Raw genomic sequence first — 8,534 nt, 5'->3', positions numbered from 1 at the left:
AATGACATTAAGCTTAGCAGGATCTACCTCAATTCCCTTCTCAGATATTATATGTCCTAATATTACCCCCTGCCTAACCATAAAATGACATTTTTCAAAGTTTAGAACAAGGTTAGTCTTTATACATCTTTGTAAAACTCTATCCAAGTTTCCTAAGCATGCAGAAAATGATGACCTATACACAGTGAAGTCATCCATGAAGACTTCAATACAATGCTCAATCAAATCAGAAAATATGCTCAACATACATCTTTGAAATGTACTGGGAGCATTGCAAAGCTCGAATGGCATTCTCCTATATGTAAATGTACCGAATGGGCATGTAAAAGTGGTCTTCTCCTGATCCTCAGGAGCTATGCATATTTGAAAATAACCAGAAAATTCGTCTAGGAAACAGTAGTGAGACTTACCTGTCAGGCGCTCCAGCATCTGATCAATGAAAGGTAGAGAAAAGTGGTCTTTCCTGGTCACCTAGTTGAGCCTCTTATAATTAATGCAGACTCTCCAACTGTTCTGCACTCTAGTGGACAAGAGCTCATCCTTCTCAGTCTTCACCATTGTAATCCCTGACTTTTTGGACACCACCTGCACTAGACTCACCCATGTGCTATCTGATATCAGGTAGATGATGCCTGCTTGGAGTAGCTTGGTGATTTCCTTCTTCACCACCTCCAAAATGATCGAATTTACCTCCTCTGGGGCTGTCTTACTGGCTTGGATCCCTCTTCCAACAAAATTCGGTGCATGCACAGGGAAGGGCTGATTCCAGGGATATCAGCCAAGGTCCATCCAATAGCCTTTCTATGCTTCCAAATCACATCGAGCAATTGCTCCTCATCAAGCTCAGTGGATATGATCACAGGGAGCTTCTCACCTGCTTCTAAGTAAGCTTATTTTAAATGCTCAGGCGGGGGTTTAAGCTCCAAAGTAGGAGGCTGCTAACTGAAGGAAGTGGTTTAGCACTCTTATCTGAAATGATCTCTGCAACATTTAAATCATAAGGGTTAGATTCAACTATAATTGTTGTACTCAATGAACCACATTCTATCCCTTTTGACTTTTCAATGTCATTAATGTCAAAAGTTGCAGAATTTAAATCCAGAAATCAGAAATACAAGTATCACACAAAGATGAATTAGAACAATAATTACAAATTTTAGTATCTATGGTATCTACACAATCAGAAAAATCAAAGACAGAGTCTCTTAAAAATTCAACAAAACTATCATCTATCAAGCTATCAAAAACATCAATGTGGAAAACTGAATGCTCCTCAAGTGAGTGCTTCATAGCATCCAGTATGTTGAAGCAAACCACACTCTCTCCAAACTCTATAGTGAGAGTCTCAACATGCACATCAATCTTGGTCTTGGCTGTTTTCAAGAATGGCCTCCCCAAGATGATAGGTGCAGCTCCTTTTATTGACTCTTCTTCTTGTATGTTCAAGATGTAGAAGTCAGCAGGAAAGATCAAGTCATTCACTCTCACTAGAACATCCTCTACAAGGCTGACTGGATTAGTAGTGCTCCTGTTTGCTAGTTGGATGATGACACCTGTGGGTTGTAATAGTCCAAGAGACAAAGATGTGAAGATAGATAAAGGCATAACATTAATAGATGCACCTAAATCAAGCATGACATTATCTATTCTATTGTTGCCTATAATGCAGGGAATAGTAAACGTCCCTGGATCTTTGCATTTCTCAGGCATGAAAGTTTTCCGCCTCTCAAAAAGGGTTGATACATTCCTCCCCATGTTCACTCTTTCATTACCCTTTAGTCGCCTTCTATGAGTGCACAAGTCCTTAAGGAATTTGGCGTACTTTGGGATTTGCTTGATAGCATCTAACAAAAGGATATTGACCGCAACCTTTCTGAAGGTATCCAGAATTTCTTTGTCAACTTCTTTTTGCTTTTTGCTGGGCTGAGTCGTTCTTTGAGGGAAAGAAATAGGAATGAACCTCTCTTCTTTGTCTACCACTCTTGGTTGACATGGTGTGAGCGTAGGTGCAGGCTGTTCTTGGCTTTTAATCTCTCCTCCTTCATTTTCTGCAGCTAGAATGTAACTAGGATTCTTCTCCTTAGGCATCTCTGACTCTTGCATCACCTTACCAGATCTCAAGGTAATGGTACTCACATTCTTTGGGTTTGTTACAGTTTATGCAGGGAGATTGCCTGAACCTTGAGATTGAAGTTGATTCAGGGATGAAGCAAGTTGACCCATTTGATTCTCCAAGGTCTTGATACTTGCTTGAGTCTATTGCTGGAAGGCCTGACTCTCTTGCTGGAAATTGAAATTACTCATAGTGAGTTGCTTCACAAGGTCTTCCAAGAATGACTCACTCTTTTAAGGTGCAGGAGCCAGTGAAGAGGATGCTTAATGGTGTTGTTGAGATGAAGATGATGGATGGTGATGTTGCTGGGCTGGATATGGCTTGTTTTGTCCAGCTTGATGCGGTTGGAAATGATTGTTGGTTGGCTGGCTAGAGCTTTGATGTTGTGCATTTCCTCCCCACCTTAAGTTAAGATGATTTCTCCAACCGGGATTATATCTATTAGAAGATAAATCTCAGCTTTGTTGTTGCTGCGGCTGCTGAAAAGGAAATTTATTAGCAAAAATATTAGCAGCATAAGTTTGAGGATTACCTTCCGAAGATTCAGTTTCTTGCAATGTGAGGCAACTATTAGTGAAGTGATCCGTAGATGAACAGATTCCACAAAGCATGGCTGGAATGGATGGAGGAGGAAGTGTATATGCAGCAGAATTCTTATGAATGGATGTCAACTGTTTTACCATAGAAGCTAACTCATCTAGCTTATGCTTCAGCTTGTGAGAATCTGAAGTTTAAATTTCATTGACACTCGTGGACATGATGAAATTTTGCCTTGTAGCAAACTGTTGAGAGTTAGCTGCCATATTCTCAATGAGGTTTCTAGCAGTTGCGAGAGTCTTATCAACTAGGGCTCCCCTGCTAGCTGCGTCGATCATGCTCTTATCCATTGGGTGTAACCCCTCATAGAAGTATTGGATTAGCAGCTAGTTACTTATCTGATGATGGGGGCAGCTAGCACATAGTCTCTTGAAACGCTCCCAATATTCATACAAACTTTCCCTCTCCAGCTGCCTAATACCACATATTTCCTTTCTTATTGAGCCAACCCTTGAGGCAGGGAAAATTTTTTCCAGGAACAACCTCTTAAGGGTGTCCCAACTTGTAATAGAGCCAGGTAAAAGATAATATAGCCAATCTTTAGCCAAATCCATAAGAGAGAACGGAAAAGCCTTCAATTTCACATGCTCTTCAGGCACACCTTGTGGTCTCATTGTAGAGCAAATAATATGGAATTCCTTGAGGTGTTTATGTGGATTTTCACCTGCAAGACCATGAAATTTAGGCAAAAGATGGATTAGGACAGTTTTAAAAATAAAAGGGGCATCCACATCCGGGTATTGGATACACAAAGTTTGGTAAGTCATGTCCAGTGCGGCAAGCTCCTTAAGTGTCAGGTCATTTTTTGCCATTTCTAAAGGTTCAGAATTTAAAGAATGCAGAGAAAAATATATGGAAGATGAAGAAGATGGTTCCTCAGTATGTGCAGAGTTTTGTCTATTTGTCCTAAGGTTCCTAAGATTCGTAAGGAATGTCCTATCAATTTCAGTATCTAGAGGATATAAATCTCCCAGATTTAATTTGGTCATTCATTAGGAATTAGCTATGGAAATTCAAAAAGAAATTGAATGAATGAGGTAACTAAAGTGAAGATTATGCAAGAAACTATTATGCAAAAAAATTAAATACAATGTGCAGTGAAAACGAAACAACAAGTGTGCAGTTCTTTTGATTAAATCCTGCAGAATTCTGTAGAATTATGCAGCAGAAACAGGGCAATTGTGCAGCAAACGAAAATGCAGTGCAACAAACTAAAGTGCAGAAATCAAAATTCACAAAATACAGAAAACAGTAATTGGTTGTACCTAAATACAAGATATCTCTACCTACCTATGAAACTACAAACTATACTAAAGTGTTCACAATTCAAAAGTTCAATCACAATTCACTAAACATGCAGAAAACGAAAATGAAAACAGAGCAAATAACATGTTTATGAACAATCAACACCAATGTTCTCCGGCAACGGCGCCAATTTGATTATGCGTTTTCTTGTTGTGTTTAAAAGATTTGTCGCAAATCTTCATCAAAATTTAAACAAATTAATGTAGTACTAGGGTTACTCTAGATTGTCTCCCGTGAACATTGGCTATTAATTTTCATTAAACATGTTGAAGGCATTAATTGAACAAGCAATTAAAATGGGGGGATTTTGTGGTTTCAAATCAATATAAGGAGCAGTAAGCAAACAAGTTTAATTAATTCAAACAATAGAAAGCAGCAATCCTTAGTTCATCCACATAAATTCTATCCTCATTCCACTCAAGATTTAATACTCATCCTCTCTCCCATGAATTAGGTTAATTTAACAAGCAAAAATCAACCTTATGGTCCCAACGAAATTACACAATTTGTTAGGCTTTAATCCCTCATCCTAAGATTACGCAACCTTAGAATTAAACCTAGGATTAAGCAATCCCTAGTTTAGAATCTCCTTAAAATGAATTAGGGTTAATTAAGCAATGTTTCCCCCATTCACCATTAATTCAATTCAAGAGGCAAGGAAGAAGTAATTCATGAAAAGAAAAGAGTTATATTATCATTAAAATCAAGGAACTCAAGAATCCATGTGAACTCACTAAGGATTACACAAAAATTTATCCCTCCATGGAAATAGGGGTCAAAAACACAGTTTGGAAATGCAGAAAAGTCATTAGCATTAATGTAAAAGCAAGAGAAATGAGAAACTAAACCCTAGGTTGGACCCTTGGCTGTCACCCAAGGTTGCCCTAAGCTCTAAAAAATGTCGTACAAAAAGTATAAGAGCTCTCTACCCTAATTTGGCAAAAATCTGTTTATACTAAGGCTGACGCCCTCCAAAGTGATTTCTGTCATTCTTTCATAGTAGATATGCGCAGTATCAGTTAGTTTTTGCCTTTCTGTAGTGTCCACTATCAACTTAAATAGTAGACAAGCGCAACACTAGTACATTTTGGACTCTCTGAAGTTGTCACTATGAACTTTAATAGTAGTTACGCACAGCACCTTCAATTTTGCATGCTCTGGAATGACTACTATAAACTTTCATAGTAGCCTCGCACAGACTTAGTAGATTCTAGGTTGCTGTAGTTGTCAGTTTTAGCTTTGAAAGTGAACACTTTGGTCCCTTTACTGGAAGTAGCTTGCTATAGTGGTGACTATCAATCTTAAAAGTAGTTACTTTCACCTCAAATTCCTCAAAATTCAATAATTCTTCAAAATAAGCTTGAGAATTCTTGCCACCTTATTCAAATGATCAAAATATGTAAAATAAATTATCTAAATTAATGTAAATTAACCAAAAACTAAGAAACCTATATTATTTAGCCTAATTGGAATATTCATCTTATTTACACTATCTGAGTCTATTCTTTTCTATAAAAAGTAATAAATGATGTATAAAAATTTAATAAAATGTAGATTCATCAAGTTTCTTGAAATTTCTAAAAAAAATAATAATAAAGAAGTATAAATTGTTTTTGCTTTATACAAAAAATAATAATTTATTTTTATACTATTTTTTTATAAGTACTTTTTGAAATGTTTATTCAAACAGTGTCTTTATTTTTTTATTTTAAATTGTCTAACTTATTTTCTAAGGATATTATTGGTTGATATTTTTCATATATTTTTAATGAATTTATCGTAATTAAGTTAGGAATAAAAAACTTTTCTCAATTAAAAATATCTTATGTATTAAAGGCTGATTTAAATCAAGTTTAAAAATTAATTGTGCTGCTTATATATTTTTTTTAAATGGTTCGATTTGTGAGTGAAAGTTAGTTCAATGCTTTAGAGTTTGATTTAAAACTATGCGGGATTAGTCTAATTGTAGATAGATAAATTATTTAGAATCGCTAAATGCATAGATCAATTGAGATACATAGTTATTCAAATGAAAAAATAAAAAGATGGGGAGTTATTCTAACTTAATTTAAGATTGAGTTTAAATTTTTAAAATTGTTGTTGTATTAAAAATTTAAAAACTTTATTACTCATAATTAATTTACATCTCTGGCTAAAGTTAATCAAATATTTAACATGATATTTGAAATTTGGTAGTCATTTGAAAAAAAAAATTAGTAACTTAGAATTGCTATACATTTTCATTAATTGTGGAAGTTGGGAGAGATAGACTAATCAAGTGCGTCAAAATTGCTCTAAGCACCATTAGCTTAAAAAAATCATTAATAAAATATGTTAGTAAAAGGTTTTGATCAAATTTTATTATTATTTATTTTTTTTAAGACTTTATTTGATAGTTTATTGGAGAAAAAAATAATAATTTGAATGACAAAGGAAGAAAGAAAAATTAGGAGAAAAGAGAGTTAATATAAAACCTTAAAATTAGAAAAACTTGAAAATATGGAATTAGGAGAGTTTTATATGATTTATAATTTTTTTTTTATCTTATTTAACTACTCCTAAATAAGGATAATTATCATAAAAGCCTTTTTCTTCTTCTTTTTCTCTTAAAAATTAATTTTGAAACAAAGTTTAAATAATTCAATTAAAGTTTCTTAGAAACGAATCAAATGTGAGAGCAAAAAATATTTAAAAAAATTAATAAAATAATATTGTATATTGGGAATAAAAATTTTGTCTCAACTAAAAAGTTTTTCTAAAGGCTAGTTCAAATCAAATTCAAAAATTAGTCCTGATGCATAAAATGAAAAAAAAAAAATTATTCAAAATTTTTAAGAGGTGTGAAGATTGTACTCCATTTGAAGATAAAAAAAAGTTACCGGACTCAAATAATACTTACAGTATAGTTAAATTTACCTTACGCCAAAAACAAAGAAAACTAAGTATAGTTTTGAACTTGTGATTTGTTATATAAATGATGGAGTTTGCCAAGGTCTTTGAGAGGAAAGGATTTATGGAGATTCTGAATTAGATTTTGTATGGCTATAGATGAATTGCTAGTAATGATTATATCATCAACATATAAAGAATATATATGGCAGTGGTTTTGGATGTAAAGATAAAAAAAAAGTAAAAGTGATATGATCTAGCTTGTTTAAATCCCAACCAAAGTAAAGTTGTAGTGAATTTCTGGAACCAAGCTCTTGGAGCTTGCTTAAGACTATAAATTATTTTCTTAATTTGCAAACAGTATATGAATTTCCTTTATGAAATCTCTGTGGCTGATGCATGTATATTTCTTCCTTTAGATCACCATTTAGGAAGGCATTATCCACATTTATTTGGTAGATTGACCAACATTGGAGACTGCTAGAGCAAGAACCACTTTGATGCTGACAGATCTGATAACAAGACTAAGGTATCTATGTAATTGAGCCCATGTTGTTAATTGAAACCTCTGACCACTAATCGAGCTTTGTGTTTGAGAATTGAGCCATCTGGTTTATACTTGTTCTTGAATATCCATTTACAAGTTACTGCTTTTCTTCCTGGTGATAAAAGGACTAAATTCCATGTATAATTCTTCATCAAAGCATTATACTCATCTTGCATGGCTTGTTTCCAATGTTTGGTTTCAAGAGCTTGGATGGCATTTGTTGGTTTAGATGTAGCCAAGAGGGCTTTAGGTTTAAAAATGTCAACTCTAGCTCTAGTTGTCATAGTGTTGTTTTGTCAAAGGTTGATAGGGTCAACATTTGGAGTATTAATAGTAAAAGTAGTTTAGGCATTTTGAAGAAATTCACAAGGTTGAGAAGATGGTTGAGTTGTTTTGGATGAATTAGGTGGAACAAGTAATTGAGATGGTAGAATAGGTATACTTGGCACTCCTTGTAGTATTAGAGATGTAGACTTTTCTTCAATGTTGTTAGTACCAGAAATAGATGTACCAGGAAATGTGTCTTCATCAAAAAGCACATTCATAGATTTAATAACTTTGTCATTATTTGTAAAACATTTGTACCCTTTATATTGCATGCTATAGCCAATAAAAATTTATTAAGATGATCTGAAATTCATTTTGACTATTAAAAGGTCTTAAGTGAAGATAGCAGACACAACCAAATAGTTTTAACAACAGATAATTTAGCAGTTTCTTAAATAGAACTTCATATGGAGATTTTTGTTCAAGGGTAGGTGTAGGAAACCTATTTATGACATGAATGGTAGTATTAAAAGTATTTGACCAAAACATATGAGGAAGACCAGAGGAGGATAAAAGAGTTAAACCAACCTCTGTGATATGTCTATATTTCCTCTCAGCTGTCTCATTTTATTGATAAGTATGAGGGCAGTTGAGTCTGTGTATGATGCCACTTTTACTAAAAACTTTTGTAGGACAAGTGAATTCTTTCCCTCCATCAGATTCGAACATTTAGATCTTTCTTTTAAATTGATTTTGAACCATAATTTTAAAATGATTTAAATGATGTGCAGTTTCAGATTTATTATGCATAAAATA

At 34.0% G+C, this 8,534-nt stretch overlaps 1 non-coding gene across 1 annotated transcript; it reads left to right on the top strand.

The window, feature by feature from the left end:
* Positions 1–3,046: 3,046 nt before the first annotated feature.
* LOC113848628 lies at positions 3,047–3,151 on the top strand. Its single transcript, XR_003501893.1, has one exon. It is a non-coding gene; the product is annotated as a small nucleolar RNA R71 (small nucleolar RNA).
* Positions 3,152–8,534: the final 5,383 nt, after the last annotated feature.

Source organism: Abrus precatorius, unplaced genomic scaffold (genome assembly GCF_003935025.1).
Source record: "Abrus precatorius isolate BTA unplaced genomic scaffold, Abrus_2018 Scaffold8, whole genome shotgun sequence".
NCBI lineage: Eukaryota > Viridiplantae > Streptophyta > Magnoliopsida > Fabales > Fabaceae > Abrus > Abrus precatorius.
The sequence above is the reverse complement of the archived record's forward strand: the minus strand, read 5'-3'. Positions and strand labels throughout refer to the sequence as shown.